General features: G+C 35.5%; 1 long non-coding RNA gene across 3 annotated transcripts in view; it reads left to right on the forward strand.

Annotated features, from left to right (window-relative positions):
* LOC147379462 (uncharacterized) overlaps positions 1-22,255 on the forward strand; it is a 138,373-nt gene that overhangs the window by 57,874 nt on the left and 58,244 nt on the right. Inside the window, exons 2-4 of one of the 3 annotated variants that reach the window (XR_015133188.1) lie at positions 2,152-2,217; positions 17,806-17,925; positions 18,315-21,098. This is a non-coding gene — a long non-coding RNA (uncharacterized LOC147379462). Of the gene's footprint in view, positions 1-2,151; positions 2,218-17,805; positions 17,926-18,314; positions 21,099-22,255 lie in introns of those variants that run through there. The other 2 variants (XR_015133187.1, XR_015133189.1) reach the window with 2 other exon arrangements.

Raw genomic sequence — 22,255 nt, forward strand, 5'->3', positions numbered from 1 at the left:
GTTGAGCATCTTTTCATGTTTTTGTTAGCCATCTGTATGTCTTCTTTGGAGAAATGTCTATTTAGTTCTTTGGCCCATTTTTTGATTGGGTCATTTATTTTTCTGGAGTTGAGCTGTAGGAGTTGCTTGTATATTTTTGAGATTAGTTGTTTGTCAGTTGCTTCATTTGCTATTATTTTCTCCCATTCTGAAGTCTGCCTTTTCACCTTGCTAATAGTTTCCTTTGTTGTGCAGAAGCTTTTAAGTTTAATTAGGTCCCATTTGTTTATTTTTGCTTTTATTTCCAATATTCTGGGAGGTGGGTCATAGAGGATCCTGCTGTGATGTATGTCAGAGTGTTTTGCCTAGGTTCTCCTCTAGGAGTTTTATAGTTTCTGGTCTTACGTTTAGATCTTTAATCCATTTTGAGTTTATTTTTGTGTATGGTGTTAGAAAGTGCTCTAGTTTCATTCTTTTACAAGTGGTTGACCAGTTTTCCCAGGACCACTTGTTAAAGAGATTGTCTTTAATCCATTGTATATTCTTGCCTCCTTTGTCAAAGATAAGGTGTCCATATATGTGTGGATTTATCTCTGGGCTTTCTATTTTGTTCCATTGATCTGTATTTCTGTCTTTGTGCCAGTACCATACTGTCTTGATAACTGTGGCTTTGTAGTAGAGCCTGAAGTCAGGTAGGTTGACCACTTTAACTTTTAATTTAATTTCTATAACAGCAGCCCTTGAAACAGTTCTTTTTTTTTTTTTTTTAAGTATACACATTTAATATGAAAAACACTCTCCTCTAAAAATGTAGTCATTTGCAGAAGGTCAAATAGTGAATTAGTTTAAAATAAAGGGAAGTACCTAAAAACCTACGTATCCTAACTCTTCTGTATATTTTTGATATTTCTTTTTTAAAGTCATGTTTTATTTTTTGGGAGACAAAACCTGCAAAATCTTTACTGATTATTTCAGTATAATCTTAGACCTCACTTGCAAATTTTCATAGTAATATATGAAACTTCTATAATTTTTAATAGTAGGAGCACCCAGTTAAACAAAAACAGCTCAAAAAATATATGTTATATTTCTGTTAGAAACATATTTTGCCTTTGTCCTAGTCAATTATGTATTTCCCTATGAGCATAGTACAAAACCTTAATTTTCAAAGAAGTTTTGTTCCCCCCAAGGAAGAAAAGACATTTATTAAAATACGAAATTTGGAAAATGCTATTCTTAAAACAAAGTGCCTCCTCTAACTACAGTTTATTATCTTCACCCTAATTCCCAAATGCCAGGAATAGCCACATGACTTTAATACATTAGCTCTGTTGCTGATGATATCTTTCAGAAATAGTGTTTCTACCTCAGTTTTTACAACATTACTTCACTTACTATTGATATTTTTTATTGCTCTTGGTGACTACATTCATATGTTTTTATATCAGGATCACTAAATAATATACTTTCCACTTAAAAACTTTGCACCTAAGCAGTTAAATTTCCTGTCTGTATTGAAAAAGCCAAGCTTTATCTTTAGAGTCTTCTGTAGACTTCAAAACAGGGTTTTCAGAAATTCTATTGCAGAGGAAATCTTCCTGCAGAAAACATTCCTTGTGAAGGAACTGGTAGTTGTGCAGTGATCTGAAAGTTTTATGTTGTTCGAAAATAAAATATGTAACCATATTTTCTAGGGACTGTTCTTTGTCAGAATGCCTTAAATCTTTGTTGCAAAAACTTTGAGAACTTTCAACTATGAATGTAAATTCCTGGTTTAGAAATATAAACTCTGAAAGTATTTAAAAATAAATTTTCATGCTCAGTGAACTCAGTGGTGTGGTGGTTTAGTCACTTAAAAATATCATTGTTTTAGCTAAGAATTCACACGATTTTAACAAAAACAATATTTGATGTATTTGATCCATCTGTTTTATATATATATGTAAAATAAAATTTAATGCAATTTCATTTGAAAGTAATTAAAGACAATTGGCTGAGAATACTGCTTTTTTTTTTTCCCCTACCATAAACTGAGAAATGCCATATCTATCTTTGGTTAAAAGGGATAAGGTTGATCAGAAACAAATACCTTTTTTTAAGCTATGCAGATAACAGGTATCTTATGAGAAATACAAATGTAACTTTATATATTTTTTGTTTCTTTTTGTTTAGATACTTCACCTTCAAATTCCTGATCACAAGCTTAGAAGATAGTTTTATGTTTACCAAAGATGAAAGGTAGGGTGGAGGAGTGGGGGATAAATTAGGAGTTTGGAATTAACATACATATACAACTATATATAAAATAATTAACACAGACCTACTATGTAGACCTACTGTGCAGATGTTGACTGCAGCCATGAAATTAAAAGACACTTACTTCTTGCAAGAAAAGTTATGACCAACCTAGACGGCATATTTAAAAGCAGAGACATTACTTTGCCAACAAAGGTCTGTCTAGTCAAGGATATGGTTTTTCCAGTAGTCATGTATGGATACAAGAGTTGGACTATTAAGAAAGCTGAGCACCAAAGAATTTATGCCTTTGAACTGTGGTGTTGGAGAAGACTCTTGAGAGTCCATTGGACTGCAAGGAGATCCAACCAGTCCATCCTAAAGATCAGACCTGGGTGTTCATTGGAAGGACTGATGTTGAAGCTGAAACTCCAATAATTTGGCTGCCTGATGCAAAGAACTGACTCATTTGAAAAGACCCAGATGCTTGGAAAGTTTGAAGGCAGGAGGAAAAGGGGACAAGAAAAGATGAGATGGTTGGATGGCATTAACAACTCAATGGACATGAGTTTGAGTAAACTCTGGGGGTTGGTGATGGACAGGGAGGCCTGGTGTACTGCAGTCCATGGGGTGGCAAAGAGTCAGACACAACTGAGCAACTGAACTGAACTATGTAGAACAGGGAACTCTATTCAATAATCTACAATAACCTATATGTGGAAAGAATCTGAAAAATAATAGATACCTACATGACAGAATCACTTTGCTATATGCTTGAAACTAACACAACACTACAGTAAATCATCTATACTCCCAATTTTACTAAGAATGAAAAAAAGAAATCCTGATCAAATTTTGGGAGGTGAACATTTATTTCTGAGATTAAAAACAAATCAAAAGAATACTGAAAATGATTATATATATATACACACACACATATATATATGTGTATATATATACACTCATACACACATATATATATATATATACAAAATACATATATGTGTGTGTGTATATATATATATACTGGAATTTAATTATTTAATAAATTAATAAATTAATTGTTTAATAAATTAAACAATTATATTCCTCTGTGTCTGTGTGTGTGTGTGTGTAGGCTTCCCTGGTGGCTAAGTGGTAAAGAATTTGACAGCCAATGCAGGAGATGTGGGTTCAATTCCTGGGTCAGGAAGATCACCTGGAGAAGGGAATGGCAAACCACTTCAGTATTCTTGCCTTGAGAACCCAATGAACAGTATGAAAAGGCAAAATGATAGCGCACTGAAAGAGGAACTCCCCAGATCAGTAGTGGTCCAATATGCTACTGGAGATAAGTGGAGAAATAATTCCAGAAAGAATGAAGGGATGGAGCCAGGCAAAAACAATACCCAGTTGTGGGTGTGACTAGTGATAGAAGCAAGGTCCAATGCTGTAAAGAGCAATATTGCATAGGAAGTTAGAATGTTATGTTCATGAATCAAGGCAAATTGCAAGTGGTCAAACAGTTGACAAGAGTGAAAGTCGACATTTTAGAAATCAGCGAACTAAATTGGACTGGAATGGGTGAGTTTAACTCAGATGACCATTATATCTACTACTGTGGGCAGGAATCCCTTAGAAGAAATGGAGTAGCCACCTTGCTCAACAAAAGAGTCCAAAATGCAGTACTTGGATACAATCTCAAAAATGACAGAAGGATCTCTGTTCGTTTCAAAGGCAAACCATTCAATATCACAGTAATCCAAGTCTATGCCACAACCAGTAACACTGAAGAAGCTGAAGTTGAACGGTTCTATGAAGACCTATAAGACCTTTTAGAACTAACACGCAAAAAAGATGTCCTTTTCATTATAGGGGACTGGAATGCAAAGGTAGGAAGTCAAGAAACACCTGGAGTAACAGGCAAATTTGGCCTTGAAATAAGGAATGAAGCAGGGCAAAGGCTAATAGAGTTTTGCCAAGAGAACACACTGGTCATAGCAAACACTCTCTTCAAACAACACAAGAGAAGACTCTACACATGTACATCACCAGATGGTCAACACTGAAATCAGATTGATTATATTCTTTACAGCCGAAGATGGAGAAGCTCTATACAGTCAGCAAAAGGAAGACTGGGAGCTGACTGTGGCTCAGATCATGAACTTCTTATTGCCAAATTCAGACTTAAATTGAAGAAAGTACAGAAAACCACTAGACCATTCAGGTATGACCTAAATCAAATCCATTATGATTATACAGTGGAAGTGAGAAATAGATTTAAGAGACTATATCTGATAGATAAGAGTGCCTGATGAACTATGGATGGAGGTTTGTGACATTGTACAAGAGACAGGGATCAAGACAATCCCCATGGAAAAGAAATACAAAAAAGCAAAATACTGTCTGGGGAGGCCTTACAAATAGCTGTGAAAAGAACAGAAGCGAAAAGCAAAGGAGAAAAGGAAAAATATAATCATCTGAATGCAGAGTTCCAAAGAATACAAGAGGAGATAAGAAAGACTTTCTTAGCAATCAATACAAAGAAACAGAGAAAAAGAACAGAATGGGTAAGACTAGAGATCACTTCAAGAAAATTAGAGATACCAAGGGAACATTTCATGCAAAGATGGGCACAATAAGGACAGAAATAGTAAGGACCTAACAGAAGAAGAAGATATTAAGAAGAGATGGCAAGAATACACATGAGAACTGTACAAAAAAGAGCCTCACAACCCAGATAATCATGGTGGTATGATCACTCCCCGAGAACCAGACATCCTGGAATGTGAAGTCAAGTGGGCCTTAGAAAGCATCACTACAAACAAAGCTAGTGGAGATGATGGAATTCCAGTTGAGCTCTTTCAAATCCTGAAAGATGATGCTGTGAAAGTGCTGCACTTAATATGCCAGCAAATTTGGAAAACTCAGCAGTGGCCACAGGACTGGAAAAGGTCCGTTTTCATTCCAATTCCAAAGAAAGGCAATGCTAAAGAATGCTCAAACTACTGCACAATTGCATTCATCACACACACTAGTAAAGTAATGCTCAGAATTCTCCAAGCCAGGCTTCAGCAATACATGAACCGTGAACTTCCAGATGTTCAAGCTGGTTTTAGAAAAGGCAGAGAAACCAGAGATCAAATTGCCAACATCTGCTGGATCATCGAAAAAGCAAGAGAGTTCCAGAAAAGCATCTATTTCTGCTTTATTGACTATGCCAAAGCCTTTGACTGTGTGGATCACAATAAACTTTGGAAATTTGAAAGAGATGGGAATACCAGACCACCTGACCTGCCTCTTGAGAAGCCTGTGTGAAAGTCAGGAAGCAACAGTTAGAACTGGACATGAAACAACAGACTGGTTCCAAATAGGAAAAGGAGTACGTCAAGGCTGTATATTGTCACCCTGCTTATTTAACTTATATGCAGAGTACATCATGAGAAACGCTGGGCTGGAAGAAGCACAAGCTGGAATCAAGATTGACAGAAGAAATATCAATAACCTCACATATGCAGATGACACCACCCTTATGGCAGACAGTGAAGAAGAACTAAAGAGCCTCTTGATGAAACTGAAAGAGGAGAGTGAAAAAGTTGGCCTAAAGCTCAACATTCAGAAAACAAAGATCATGGCATCTGGTCCCATCACTTCATGGGAAATAGATGGAGAAACAGTGGAAACAGTGTCAGACTTTATTTTTCTCCAAAATCACTGTAGATGATGATTGGAGCTATGAAGTTAAAAGACATTTATTTCTTGGAAGGAAAGTTATGACCAACCTAGATAGCATATTCAAAAGCAGAGACATTACTTTGCCAACAAAGGTCCATCTAGTCAAGGCTATGGTTTTTCCAGTGGTCATGTATGGATGTGAGAGTTGGACTGTGAAGAAGGCTGAGTGCCAAAGAATTGATGCTTTTGAACTTTGGTGTTGGAACAGACTCTTGAGAGTCTCTTGGACTGCAAGAAGATCCAACCAGTCCATTCTAAAGGATATTGGTCCTGGGTGTTCTTTGAAAGGAATGTTTCTAAAGCTGAAACTCCAGTACTTTGGCCACCTCATGAGAAGAGTTGACTCACTGGAAAAGACTCTGATGCTGGGAGGGATTGGGGGCTGGAGGAGAAGGGGACAACAGAGGATGAGATGGCTGGATGGCATAACTTACTCAATGGACATGATTTTGAGTGAACTCCGGGATTTTGTGATGGACAGGGAGGCCTGGCATGCTGCAATTCATGGGGTCGCTGAATTGGTCACGACTGAGCAACTGAACTGAACTGATAATTTTGTTTATGGGACTGTCTGTATCTTATAGGTGGATATTTGAGTACATTTATATTAATGATGTAGGTATAAAAATAAAAGATGAATGGAAGACGGCACTGGAGCTGATGCAATATGAACTAAGACTGTGCCAAAGCAAAGGTAGGTGACTTAGCACATTTTTAAAACATTTCTCATAGACTAGATTATTTTTAGCTAGATTAAGTGGATTGACAATGAGATTTTAATAGTCTGAATTCCCTGAAAGACCCCTTACAAGGTTGACATTTTTTATATTTATTTATTTTTTTTTATTTTTAAATTTTATTTTATTTTTAAACTTTACAATATTGTATTAGTTTTGCCAAATGTCAAAATGAATCTGCCACAGGTATACATGTGTTCCCCATCCTGAACCCTCCTCCCTCCTGCCTCCCCATACCATCCCTCTGGGTCGTCCCAGTGCACCAGCCCCAAGCATCCAGTATTGTGCATCGAACCTGGACTGGCAACTCGTTTCATACATGATATTATACATGTTTCAATGCCATTCTCCCAAGTCTTCCCACCCTCTCCCTCTCCAACAGAGTCCATACGACTGTTCTATACATCAGTGTCTCTTTTGCTGTCTTGTACACAGGGTTATTGTTACCATCTTTCTAAATTCCATATATATGCATTAGTATACTATATTGTTGTTTTTCTTTCTGGCTTACTTCACTCTGTATAATAGGCTCCAGTTTCATCCACCTCGTTAGAATTGAGTCAAATGTATTATTTTTAATGACTGAGTAATACTCCATTGTGTATATGTACCACACCTTTCTTATCCATTCAGCTGCTGATGGACATCTAGGTTGCTTCCATGTCCTGGCTATTATAAACAGTTCTGCGATGAACATTGGGGTACACGTGTCTCTTTCCCTTCTGGTTTCCTCAGTGTGTATGCCCAGCAGTAGGATTGCTGGATCATAAGGCAGTTCTATTTCCAGTTTTTTAAGGAATCTTCACACTGTTCTCCATAGTGGCTGTACTAGTTTGCATTCCCGCCAACAGTGTAAGAGGGTTCCCTTTTCTCCACACCCTCTCCAGCATTTATTGCTTGTAGACTTTTGGATCACAGCCATTCTGACTGGTGTGAAATGGTACCTCATAGTGGTTTTGATTTGCATTTCTCTGATAATGAGTGATGTTGAGCATCTTTTCATGTGTTTGTTAGCCATCTGTATGTCTTCTTTGGAGAAATGTCTGTTTAGTTCTTTGGCCCATTTTTTGATTGGGTCGTTTATTTTTCTGGAGTTGAGCTGTAGGAGTTGCTTGTATTTTTGAGATTAGTTGTTTGTCAGTTGCGTCATTTGCTATTATTTTCTCCCATTCTGAAGCCTGCCTTTTCACCTTGTGTATAGTTTCCTTTGTTGTGCAGAAGCTTTTAAGTTTAATTAGGTCCCATTTGTTTATTTTGCTTTTATTTCCGATATTCTGGGAGGTGGGTCATAGAGGATCCTGCTGTGATGTATGTCAGAGAGTGTTTTGCCTATGTTCTCCTCTAGGAGTTTTGTAGTTTCTGGTCTTAGGTTTCGATCATTAAACCATTTTGAGTTTATTTTTGTGTATGGTGTTAGAAAGTTTTCTAGTTTCATTCTTTTACAAGTGGTTGACCAGATTTCCCAGCACCACTTGTTAAAGAGATTGTCTTTAATCCATTGTATATTCCTGCCTCCTTTGTCAAAGATAAGGTGTCCGTATGTGCATGGATTTATCTCTGGGCTTTCTATTTTGTTCCATTGATCTATATTTCTGTCTTTGTTCCAGTACCATACTGTCTTGATGACTGTGGCTTTGTAGTAGAGCCTGAAGTCAGGTAGGTTGATTCCTCCAGTTCCATTCTTCTTTCTCAAGATCGCTTTGGCTATTCAAGGTTTTTTGTATTTCCATACAAATTGTGAAATTATTTGTTCTAGCTCTGTGAAGAATACCGTTGGTAGCTTGATAGGGATTGCATTGAATCTATAAATTGCTTTGGGTAGTATACTCATTTTCACTATATTGATTCTTCCAATGCATGAACATGGTATATTTCTCCAACTATCAGTGTCCTCTTTGATTTCTTTCACTAGTGTTTTATAGTTTTCTATATAGGGTTTTAGTTTCTTTAGGTAGATATATTCCTAAGTATTTTATTCTTTTCGTTGCAATGGTGAATGGAATTGTTTCCTTAATTTCTCTTTCTGTTTTTCTCATTATTAGTGTATAGGAATGCAAGGGATTTCTGTGTGTTGATTTTTATCCTGCAACTTTACTATAATCATTGATTAGTTCTAGTAATTTTCTGGGGGAGTCTTTAGGGTTTTCTATGTAGAGGATCATGTCATCTGCAAATAGTGAGAGTTTTACTTCTTCTTTTCCAATTTGGATTCCTTTTATTTCTTTTTCTGCTCTGATTGCTGTGGCAAAAACTTCCAAAACTACATTGAATAGTAATGGTGAAAGTGGGCACCCTTGTCTTGTTCCTGACTTTAGAGGAAATGCTTTCAATTTTTCACCATTGAGGATTATGTTTGCTGTGGGTTCGTCATATATAACTTTTATTATGTTGAGGTATGTTCCTTCTATTCCTGCTTTCTGGAGAGTTTTTATCATAAATGGATGTTGAATTTTGTTGACATTTTTGTTATCCTTTTTGTATAATTACTTCACCTGTACACAGAATCATACATATATATACACATATACTTTATATTTACAAAATTTAGTTAAAATCAAATCATTTAGTTTATAAAAGAGAGGTATCTTACAAAGTGAGTAAACATTAATAAAATACTACTACCTACTTAGTAATTACTCTAAAAAGGGAATTATGATAGTGTTTAAAGATGTGAACATTAACTTCAACAAGAAAAGTCAGCCCCTTTCTAAAAGTCTTAATCATTTATGCTGCAAAATGTTCAAAGTATGATATGTGTCACTATAGAAATACATTCTAGAGCTTTTAAAATGATGAAGAGATAGTATAAATATCCACTTATTATCCCTAAATCTATATCTTCTTAATCAGAATTATTTTTCTGCACAGTGATGTTTCATTAGTTAATAAATAGGACATCCAAATTAGATAACAAAATTATATTTTCCATTTTAATCACAAAATTCATTGTCAATAGATGGCAATAATATTCTTTGCAGCTGATTTTTTCTTCTCTTAAGTTATCCCTTCCTGATAAAAATTTCATAACAGAGTAAGGTTATTTATATCTGAAACATTCTGTATTTCTACCATTATAATTTTTCATGTCAATATAGGCCAGCTAAGGGGGAGGTATAGCATGACATTGCTTTATTAATGTAGACACTTTCCTGTGGATTGAAGTTTTCATCCTGTGTATATATAGAGGGATGTTATTAGCATTCAGATGTGGCTTTTCCATCAACTAATCCACTTCAAAATATTTGCATGAAATCAAATTTGCTTACCAGTGAGCTACATATAAAATATAATTTACAGACTTGGGTTCACATTAGTGAAGTTTAGTTATTTAGACCATAGAAGAATTATCAGTCAGTCTCATTACCAAGGGAAGACAGGCAGTGAATCCACAGGCACTATCACTTTGCCTGTCCTGAGTTGATTTATACAATGTGTATTTCAAATATTTAAAAATATGTCGATCTTGGAGTTTTACTGATAGAGTTGGTAACACTAGGATTGAAATTTGTTATTTATAAAATTTCATGAAGTGATAATCTTTTTTCCTTATGAAATTTACAAAGTATAAGTTTATTCCCATTACATTTAAGCAAATGTGAGGCTTACACATAGTTATCTAAATACAATGGTTCAAATGTCTTTAAAAGCTTATACATTAAAGAATATTTAAGCTTTAATGGCAACTTAGGTATACATTATTATATTTTTAGTGTAAATAATTGCATAGGTTGACCATTGTGCTATGTGGAAATATACAAGAAATGGCCAGCAATATCTTATTATATGCCAGGAAGTTTCTGAAACAGTACAAGCATTAATTCATATTTTCCTTAAAACAAATTCATAAGGTAGATACTGTAATTATTCCTGTTTTAGATGAGGACACTGAGTTACAGAGATTAAATAATTTTCCCAAGTCACAAAGCAAGTAAGGAAAGGAACTAGGATTAAAGCCCAGGCACAGTCTGATTCTGTCTGTTCATTAGCTCCACATGACTCTGAGGCTCAACAAGAACAGAACCTGAGCTACAGCACATTGCAATGAAATAACTTGATAAAATTGCAAATGTCTTTGAAAGAGAAAGTAATAAGACTGGGTTTGGGAGACTAAATAACTGCCCAGCTCAGACTAGGAGTGGAGCAGGAGAATCATATATGCAGGTCCAGGGCTACACAAAGCAGAAAGGAATCACTCAGGTGAAAAGCTTATGCTAAACTCCCTATCTGGGGAAAGAGCTTCATAGTTTTTCTCAGAAAGGGAAGTTTGTTTGTTTGTTTTGGGGGGAGGGTGGCATAATTAATAATTCTCATTTCTTAACATGAAGTTGATCATCCTCATATAATCCTTTGCATATTTACTAAAGGATTAGAAAAATTAACTGGTCAAGACTTAAACAAATCATATTAGGCATTACTTGGCTATCAGATATAGGGAATGGTATGCTTTTATCTATTATAGAATCTGAATTTATATTTTCCAAATATGTTTCATTTTCATCTGTTTGCAACTCTTCAGCATCCCCTTCTCCACATTTTAGTGCTATTTGTATTAAGATGCACTGTTGTTATTGTTCAGTTGTTGTTGCCCAGTCATGTACAACTCTTTGCAACTCAATGGATGCTTGTCCCTCACAATCTTGCAAAGTTTTCCCAAGTTCATGTCCATTGCATCAATGATGCCATCCAGCCATCTCATCTTCTGAAGCCCTCTTCTATTTCTGCCCTCAATCTTTCCAGCATTGGGGATTTTTCCAATGAGTCAGAGATTTTTCCAATGAGTCAGTTGCTCTCATCAGATGACCAAAATACTGGCATTCCAGGTTCAGCATCAGTCCTTGCAATGAGTATTCAGGGTTGATTTCCCTTAAGATTGACTGGTTTGATGATCTTGCTGTCCAAGAGACTCTCAGGAATGTTCTCTAACACCACAGTTCAAAGATATTATTTCTTTGGCACTCTACCTTCTTTACGGTCTGGCTTTCACAACCGTACATGACCACTGGGAAGACTCTGGCCTTGACTATATGGACCTTTGTCATCAGAGTAATGTCTCTGCTTTTCAACACAGTTAGCTTTCCTGCCAAGAAGCAAAAATATTCTGATTTCATGGCTGCAGTAACCATCCACAATAATTTTAGAGCCCAAGGAAAGGAAATTTGTCATTACTTCCACCTTTTCCCCCTCTATTTGCCATGAAGCAATTGGACTTCCCTGCTGGCTCAGACTGTAAAGAATTCACCTGCAATGCAGGAGATCTCGGTGGAATCCCTGGGTTGGGAAGATCCCCTGGAGGAGGGCATGGCAACCCACTCCAGTATTCTTACCTGGAGAATCTCCATGGACAGTGTAGCCTGATGGGCTACAGTCCATGGTGTCGCAAAGAGCTGGATACAACTGAATGAATAAGCACAGCACAATACAGTGTGGCTGGATACCATGATCTTAGTTTATTTTTATATATAGTTTTAAGCCAGCTATTTCACTCCCCTCCTTTACCCTTGTAAACAGGTTCTTTAGTTTCTCTTCACTTTCTGCCATTAGACTATATCTTCTGCATATCTGAGATTGTTGATGTTTCTCCCGCCTACCTTGATTCCAGCTTGTAACTCATCCAGCCCATCATTTCTCATGATGTGTTGATGTTTCTCCTGCCTACCTTGATTCCAGCTTATAACTCATCCAGCCCATCATTTCTCATGATGTACTCAAATTAAACAAACAGGGTGACAGAAGACAATCCTGTCCGACTTGTTTCTCGATCTTGAATTAATCAGTTGTTCCATACTGGGTTCTAACTGTTGCTTCTTGACCCGCATACAGGTTTCTCAGGAGACAGATAAGATGGTCTCGTATTCCCATCTCTTTAAGAGCTCCACAGTTTATCATGATCCACATAGTCAAAGCCTTTAGTATAGTCAATGAAATAGAAGTAAATATTTTTCTGGAATTTCCTAGTTTTCTCTGTGATCCAGCAAATGTCAGCAATTTGATCTTTGGTACCTCTTCCTTTTTTAAACCCAGCTTGGGTATCTAGAAGTTCATGGTTCACATAATGCTGAAGCCTAGCAAATAAAATTTTAAGCATGACCTTACTAGCAATGGGCTTCCCTTTTGGCTCAGCTGGTGAATAATCTGCCTGCAACGCAGGAGACCTGGCTTCAATCCCTGAATTGGGAAGATACCCTGCAGAAGAGAAAGGCTACCCATTCCAGTATTCTGACCTGGAGAATTCCACGGACCATATAGTCCATGGGGTCACAAACAGTTGGACACGGCTGAGACTTTCACTTTCACACTAGCAATGAAGATGAGTGCAATTGTCCGATGGTTAGCACAGTCTTTAGTACTATCGTTCTTGGGAATTGGGATGAGGACTGACCTTTCAATATGCATTAAAATCCGTATTCTCTGACAAACATCATTTTCACCTGTTTACATCTGCTCTTATCTTACACTTTTCTCTCTTGTTTTGTGTATCAGCTATGGTTCTCACTTCAGGCAACATGCTCACTTTGGCATGCCATCACTGCTCAGCAATAACATAGATCATTTTGTCCAGTTTTCTGCCCCAATTCTTGGAAAGTAGGTAAGAGATGATTCATACTCAAGACTTCTCATCAAGACATTATAGTTATAAAATTAAAATAACCAGACTAGTTTCTTCTTCTGATTTCATATTCACCAAACATCTTTTTGTATATTTTCTTTCACTTGTTGAGAATGACTAGTAAATATATTGATAATGGTTACTTGTTTCCATTTATCATACTATAACAATAAATTAGAACTTTATGCTATACACTGAGTAAAGCAAAATGAAAACTTTTATTTTCTATGAAAGCAATACCAAAATTTAAGAAAAAAAAAAAAACTTAGAAAATAATCCTGTCTTCACCAGGGTGGGGCCATCATTAATTTTAAATGGCAAAGTATAGACTTTGGAATCTTTAATTGTTAAGAATAGGTATGTTAAAATTGCTGATCCTATCAATTTAGTGAGTAAAGCAGTGGCTGATGGGTATAAGAAACTTGCACATTTCTGAATTTCAAGTCACTTTAGCACTCAGTGGAATCTTTCATTGTCTTGAAACTGATGATGTTTGCCTGTGGCTATTCAGAAAAGCAGATAACAGGAAAGAGGGGGCTCATTCTTGTCTAGTTTCATATGCAGCCACAAGAATAAATAGCTAAATAACCACAACATATTACCATTTGTACGTAGCTCATAAATATTATTTGGAGAAGGCAATATCACCCCATTCCAGTCCTCTTGCCTGGAAAATCCCATGGACGGAGGATCCTGGTGGGCTGCAGTCAATGGTGTCGCTAGGAGTCGGACACGACTGAGCGACTTCACTTTCACTTTTCACTTTCATGCATTGGAGAAGGAAATGGTAACCCACTCTTGTATTCTTGCCTGAAGAGTCTCAGGGATGGGGGAGCCTGGTGGGCTGCCATCTATGGGGTCGCACAGAGTCGGACATGACTGAAACAACTTAGCAGCAGCATAAATATTGTTACATTATTGTAATTTTACCTTTTGAAGACAAATTGGGACAAATACTAATTTTAGCTTTATTATACTAATGGATCAAATGGTATGTATTAATCTTGCTATAAATTATTAAATGTTTTAAAATTGCATTTTCTGTAATTCATATGCATATTTTAACAACTGTCTATTAATTTCCTTTCAATATAGATATAATCTACTAATCTTTGAAATCCATTCAGATAATTAAAATAAATTCTAGAATTAATGTGGAGTAAAAGTTTTCCAGGAAATTTCTGTGAACTTTATCTGTAGTTAAGTTTTGGTGATATTTGTATTTTTAGTACAAGTAAAGATTAAAAAAAAAATACACTCAAATATATACATCTTGATTCTCAATTCAGCATTATAAATCCAAAACTATGTAATTTCCTTTGGTTGAAAGTATATTATTTCTAAATTCCAGGAATAATATGGGATACAATCTTTCTTTTAAAAATGCAAAAATTTAGTAATTAATAAATATTTTGTGAATGCCTAGTGTGTCCCAATGATGTAAAAGCAAGTAGGGTAAGGAAGACCTGTAATTTCACACTGAAAACCTCCTTGTTGAAGGGGCTTTACAAGGCTATCATTGTATATAGTACAATAAGATAAGAAAAAAACATGGATAAATCCCAAGAAACATAATACAGAATAAAGTAAATCACTTTGCAGGGTCAGAAAATATTTCTGAAAGTATTTACCATTAAGATAAAATTATAATATAATTAAAACTTAATGATATAAAATAAATGAAGATATTTTAGATAAAAGGTATAGCATAAAGCCCAGAAAATGATTGATATTTAAAATCTGTAAATAATGTGCTAGCCTTAGATTAAGACATGTTAAGAGTAGTGCATAATGTAGCTAGAAAAGCTGGAAGATAAACAAGGATTTTCCTCAGTTTGTACACAACCCTTTTTATAACTATGTAACTACAAGTACATCTGTCTATCAATCTATCTGTTATCTACTCTTTACATGACTATATCTTGGTGAGGTAATGCCACAAAGTGATCCTGAATGTCACCACTATTCTGTAATGTTCCCTTTATCACTCTGAATACTTTTCATCAGGTAACTTTGGGTTCTCATTTTCATCTAGATTTTTTGAATGTCTGTATACAAAGTGATTTATATTATAGCCTTTTATCTTATATTCTCCTTGTATGTTATCTTCCTAGGTAATCTCATCTATTCTCTTTGATTTCAATTGCCATATTGGGCACTGCCCAAATATACCTTTTAGCTGAAATTTTTATTCAACTCATCGAACCCTACACTGAGCATCCAGAAAAGATCACAGACATTTGAAATGAAGTTCACGTCAAAACGAACTCTTAAAAAAAAAAAAAAATGAACTCATTATCCTCTTTCCCTGACACAATGCTTCTGTCTCTTCTAGGAACAGCTAGGTGCCTAGTTTAAGCCTACATTAAACCTAGTTTCTCAAAATTTTCTTGACACTTCTCACTTTGTCATCTACTTAATTAAATCATTACTTTTGCAGATTTCATTTCTAAAATATCTTTCTAATCTTCCTGTAAATTGGATCTCCACTGTCATTGTTATAGTGTCTATTTTTCTTTCTGTTTGGCCCTTTCTATTTATTCCTCATGCTACAGCCAGAGTGATCTTTCACAAAACAAATATTATTCTCTGCATAAAACCCTTTAGTGACCATGCAGTAGCAACATAATAATGTACCCCAAATCATTTTTTTACTTCATGTTGTCAAAGAGGATGCACAGAGAAAAAGGGGCACATCCATAAATATCTAATAATTAGAAAACAAGCAACCACCTAATTACTCTCTAGGTCTAGATCAGAAAATCACCACACATACAGAAGCTCTTGGACTCTTTTTAACCAAATAAACCCTCTTCCTACTCCCAAAGATGATTGTTAGCTTGACTTTTAATGTTATCTAAATCAAAACTCTAAATAATAAAAATCTAGCTTTGCCTAATTTTGAACCTAGATCCTATACCTACCATGGTGTTAATTATTCATACATCATTTTCCCTCCTTGGACCTAAGTGAGTACCCTCTCTCTGAATCACAGAAGTTGTACAAAACTAGTGTCTATGATGATTATTAAACAAAGGAATGTTTTTCTGTGAGCAGTTGTTCCTTGAATTATGGTGTTTACTATTTGCACTACCTGATATACAACTCTAACATTAAATTGTCATATATAGATTAGTTTTCTCTGAAATCTCTCACTACTAGAGTTCAACTGATTCTGAATACAGAAAACCAACCAAGCAGTGAGCCTATTTACTGAATAAATGAAGATGTCTCCTCACAGAGCAAAATCTTCAGTATTTAATGTTCATTCAGCCAGAGGAATGGTTTAACTTTGATTTTTTATCCCAATCCTAATATTAGTTTTGCCTGGAAGGAAGTGTTTTTCTATCAAGGGACAATTCCATAAATATTACAGTCCAGAGTAGGCACTCCAATTATGCCCCAGGTATTTGGTTTCATAGAACACTCAGGGAACTAGTCCTCAAAAGTAAGTACTTTGCATGATAAAATTTTTTAAAACCTCCATCCCAACATATATGTTCAACACTTCAAAAATATGTTGAGCCTGTCCATCTGCTACCAGATCTTATATAAGCACGAAAAAAAGTGAAAGTTGCTCAGGCATGTCCAGCTCTTTATGACCCTATGAACTATAGCCCACCAGGCTCCTCTGTCCATGGAATTCTCTAGGCAAGAATACTGGAGTAGGTTGCTATTTCCATCTCCAGGGATCTTCCCCACCCAGAGATGAAACCTGAGTCTCCCAAACTGCAGGCAGATTCTTTACCATCTGAGACACCAGGGAAGCCCAATAGGAAATGGATATTAAATTTCAATCATCTCTATTACAGTAGATTTGTGTTTGATGAATCTTCCTGCCACTTAATATTTATTGATAATGTTTAAAAAATTATAACCAAATATATAGCTAATTCTTTACTGAATACTGTATCTACTTCATATAAAATCATCTCAAAATGTTTACTAATGATGCTTTCTTGCCAAAATCCAAATAATATTTTTAAAAGTTTCACCTTTATTGTGTTAGCAACTTTATCATGTGTGAGCATCACTTTCTTCTTGAAATTCGCTTCTCTGGGGGGAATCTTGACATAAAATTTTCTTACTTTTTAATTTTTATCCTAGTTTCTCTTACATTTCTTTTTGTTTCTACTCTACTTTGAAAGAATTTGAACATCAAAGGAACTTAATACATATACTTTACAATTTTATCAAGTCATTTATTCTTCCTCATTAATTTATAAGAATATTTTTAAATTAAAAAAGATGTAGCTGTTCAGGTTCTTAAATACAAACCATAGCAACCGTCTCTGTGTAACTTAGAATAAATCGCCTAGAGAAGTTTATGATCTCAAAAATCTCACAGAAAAATATCAGGAGAAAGCAATGCCTGAAAGTCAGAATCACAGCCAAAGTCAAACTTGCATGATCATGGATACGTAGGTATTGCCTATGGATATTAGATATCACTGTTTTTGAAGTGAATTCTAAGTTGTGTTTCTCTGTTATTTGCTCAGTATGACAATAGTTTCTTTATCTCTTACATTACAGTTATTTGAGAAGTATTTGGAGGACTCTGGTCCATGCAGACATCCATAAACAGATTCCTTCTATCAGTGGATCTGCTTTGGCTTAGAAGTTCAAAGTCCTCCACTGGATCAACTGATGAAGGTAAAGCAACATATATCTCACAATATGGTATTTTTGTTTGTTTTCATTTTAATTCATTATTGACTGTCACTTAATTCACAGGGGGCCAATATCTAATCTGGAATTTATGTTCACGAGTAAATAAAAACTTGAGTTGTTTTTATTTTATTACCAAAATCAATTTTTTATAATTAAATTTTCACTGACTTGAAATGTCATGATCATACACAGAATTCTTATATATTTTTGCATCTAATTTGATGATTCTGTTTGGTTCATTGGTCTTTCTATGTCAAGTGTTTAAATGGAAGTATCAAATGTCATTTTGGGCAAAAGCAGAAGGGTATAGAGTTCTAAAGCAAGAAAGTTCCAGAAAAACATCTCTTTCTGTTTTATTGACTATGCCAAAGCCTTTGAGTGCGTGGATCGCAATAAACTGGAAAGTTCTGAAAGAGATGGGAATACCAGACCACCTGACCTACCTCTTGAGAAACCTATATGCAGGTCAGGAAGCAACAGATAGAACTGGACATGGAACAACAGACTGGTTCCAAATAGGAAAAGGAGTACGTCAAGGCTGTATATTGTCACCCTGCTTATTTAACTTATATGCAGAGTACATCATGAGAAATGCTGGGCTGGAGGAAGCACAAGGTGGAGTCAAAATTGCCAGGAGAAATATCAATAACCTCAGATATGCAGATGACACCACCCTTCTGGCAGAAAGCGAAGAAGAGCTAAACAGCCTCTTGATGAAAATGAAAGAGGAGAGTGAAAAAGTTGGCTTAAAGCTCAACATTTACAAAACAAAGATCATGACATCTGGTCCTATCACTTCATGGCAAATAGATGGAGAAACAGTGGCTGACTTTATTTTTGGGGCTCCAAAATCACTGCAGATGGCGACTGCAGCCATGAAATAAAAAGACGCTTACTCCTTGAAAGAAAAGTTATGACCAACCGAGACAGCATATTAAAAGCAAAGACATTACTTTCCCAACAGTGGTCCTCTAATCAAAGCTATGGTTTTTCCAGTAATCATGTATGAATGTGAGAGCTGGACTATAAAGAAAGCTGAGCACCGAAGAATTGATGCTTTTGAACTGTGTTGTTGCATAAGACTCTTGAGAGTCCCTTGGACTGCAAGGAGATCCAACCAGCCCATCCCAAAGGAAATCAGTCCTGAATGTTCATTGGAAGGACCCATGATGAAGCTGAAACTCCAGTACTTTGGCCAGTGATGTGAAGAGCTGATTCATTTGAATAGACCCTTATGCTGGGAAAGATTGAAGGCAGGAAGAGAAGGGGACAACAGAGGATGAGATGGTTGGATGGCATCACTGACTCAATGGACATGAGTTTGAATAAACTCTGGGAGTTGGTAATGGACAGGGAGGCCTGGTGTGCTGCAGTCCATGGGGTCACAAAGAGTTGGACATGACTGAGCAACCAAACTGAACTGAACTGTTCAAGTGTCAAAATAAAGTCTTATAATAAATTTCAAGATGTGGACTCCAGGTCGGTAAGAAGTTCAGTGGGTTCTCTCCTGATCACAGCAGTTTAATTGGTGAATATTATTATTTTTCAGTTGTTTAAATTCTTTGGAAATTCTTTTAAGGGCATATAGCAAATAGGATATCTTTCATTTAAGGAAATCTAACTGATGTTGGTAAGAACAGCTAAAGTTTATGGTATTTGAGTCATGATTTGCTACCATACCCCACCTATCCCGCCAGCTCCTATTAAAAAGCTCTGCTGCAGCCAGGTGCTGGTTCTCTATACCCAGATCCCAGTCAGGATCTGCTCCCGTGGGGTTGGTGTGGGCGTGCTGAAGCAGGCTGATGATGGTGTTTCTCATCCTTCTCCTCTGGCTTTATGGAGGGAGGTAGGCAGAGTCAAAAGAACCTATTCTCCCCTTTCCCACCCAACCCCCAGGTGAAGCAGGATGGCATACTGCTGCCTCAAAAGCCCATGATCTGATTTTCTCTTATTTGCAATAATTGACATAATTACCAACTAGAACATCTTCCAAGTTTAATGTACTTTCCATTTAAAATCTTATTTTCCTCAGAAAATATATTTTCATCATGAAGTTTCATCATGAAGCAACTTTGGGGAAATTTACTGACTTTTATCAACAGTTGTGGCTATCTCACTCAATTTTCTTTTCTTTTTTGGTCTTTAGCTTTATTTTGTTGTTCTTATTTTGACATGGACCCTTAGATTATTGATTGTCTTTTTTAATACATGCATTTAAACATGTAAATATTCCTCTACTTTAAGCTTTAGTTGCAATGAACTAATTTTAAGTCACATTTTTGTTAACTTTCAGCTCAGAAATATTTTCCACTGTGTCTTTTTTATATTTATCTTGGGGTTATTTAAAAGTGTATGTTTAATTACCAAATATTTTATGATTGTCTTTAAATTAGTACTTTTACCATTTCTACAACTATGTGAAAACTATATATATTTAATGCCATTCACTGCGCTCATCATATATGTGATTTCTACATGTTTTTGAACCCAGTATTTTTATATTGTCATTATAATTAAATGATGAATATTTATATGCAATTTGATTATTTACTTTACTACTCTTCATTCTTTATTTCCAATCACATGTGGTATGTTCTTTTAATGCAGATCTGCTGATTCTGAACTCTCTCAGCTAATGTCTAAAATTTATTTCACTATTTTGAAGAATATTTTATCTGTTCATAGAATTCTGGGTTGGCATTCTTTTCTTATTTCAGCATTTTAAAGATTTTCTTTCATTTGCCTTTGGCTTCCATGACTGCTCTTGAAAAATTCTGAACTTTTGTTGCTTCTTGGAAAGTAATTCACTTTCTTTCTCTGGTTGCCCTTAATTTTTTTTTTTTAATATAGTTTTACTGTAGTGTACCTAGGTATGGGCTTCTGTACAATTTTTATGCAGGTTTTGCTGAGCTTTTAATATAATAAAATCATTTATATGGTTCAATATCTTTGGTCAGTTTGAATAATTTTTGCCAAAATTTCTTCTAGTATTTTTTTCTAACTTATACTCTCTCTCCTTTCCTCCTGAATTCAAATCACAATTATACTAGACTTTGGCATTATGTTTACATGTCTTTGATGGTCATTTCTGTATATTGGCATTTTTTTTTTCTTTTATGTTTTGGCTCCAATCTGGATATTTCCTATTACCTACTTTGTATTTCACTAATAACTTTTATTTTGTGTCTAATCTGTTATTAATTCCATCTCTATTCGTTTCAATTATAGCACTTTCTTCTTTTAGTGGTTTCATTAGATTCCTTTTGAAAGATTCAATTGTTTTTTCTTTTCTCATATTTTGCTTAATTTGTTCTAGCATAATTAACATAGCTATTTAAAATATTTCAGTCCAAGAATTCAATCTGATTTGCCAAAATTCAAGTCATATCTCATTTTCCATAGTGAGCTTTTATATATTGGTTTTAATCAGTTGATTTTGCTTTATAGATAGATGCCTTATGAAGTCTTTTTTTAAATTGGATATTAGACATCACATATTAAAATTGTAGAAATTTAAATCTATGTTTCCTTCCTCCTGTGAGGTTTAAGTTTTCTTATGTAAGGAATATAGGATACAAGCAGATTATCTCAATTCTATAAAAGGTTGCTTTTTGTGCTTTGTCACTATTCGTGTTTCTTTATGTCTAGTTGCATGGCCTCTGCAGTCTCAACTAAAAGCCTAGGGTATTTAACAAAACCACTTTGTACTGGCATTAAACTCTATCTGCTAAAATCTGAACTTAGCTCTTTAGTCTGTCTACTTCAGGTTTATGCTAGACTTATTAGTCTTATCCAGTATATGATGAAGTTAGTAGCAGATAAGTGCTTGAAAAGATTACTTATAGATTTCTGTGGTTACTCCCATGACTTTCTCTTTTCTTCAGATGTTTCTTCCCATTTCCATCCAATTTCTGTTTTCTTAGTCCAGTGTGACTGTATATTCTGCCAAGTCCTATTTTACGACAGTAGGAGTTGATAAATGATCTCAGGGAAAATTCTATGTTAAGATGATATTCACTTGTGATTTCATTCTCTCTCAATAGTAGTCTCTCAAGTGTTCCCTCTATTGATGTCTCTAAAATTCTTTTAAATGGTCATTCCTACATATTACACAGATTTTATTGTTCTTTTCAGTAGAATAGGTTCATCCCACATAACATCCCCAGTCCAGGGCGGGTTGAACTTCTTGGTGGAAGCAGACGTCTCGTGGTCCCGTGCAAACATTCGTAAGACATTTGGTCCACATCCACAGGCCCATGTCCCTGATATTTAGTCCTGTTCAAAATGTCCATAAGATATTTGCTCCACGCCA

This window comes from Bos grunniens, chromosome 1 (genome assembly GCF_055505025.1).
Source record: "Bos grunniens cultivar Pamir isolate PY7600 chromosome 1, Bosgru_T2T1.0, whole genome shotgun sequence".
Taxonomy (NCBI): Eukaryota; Metazoa; Chordata; class Mammalia; order Artiodactyla; family Bovidae; genus Bos; species Bos grunniens.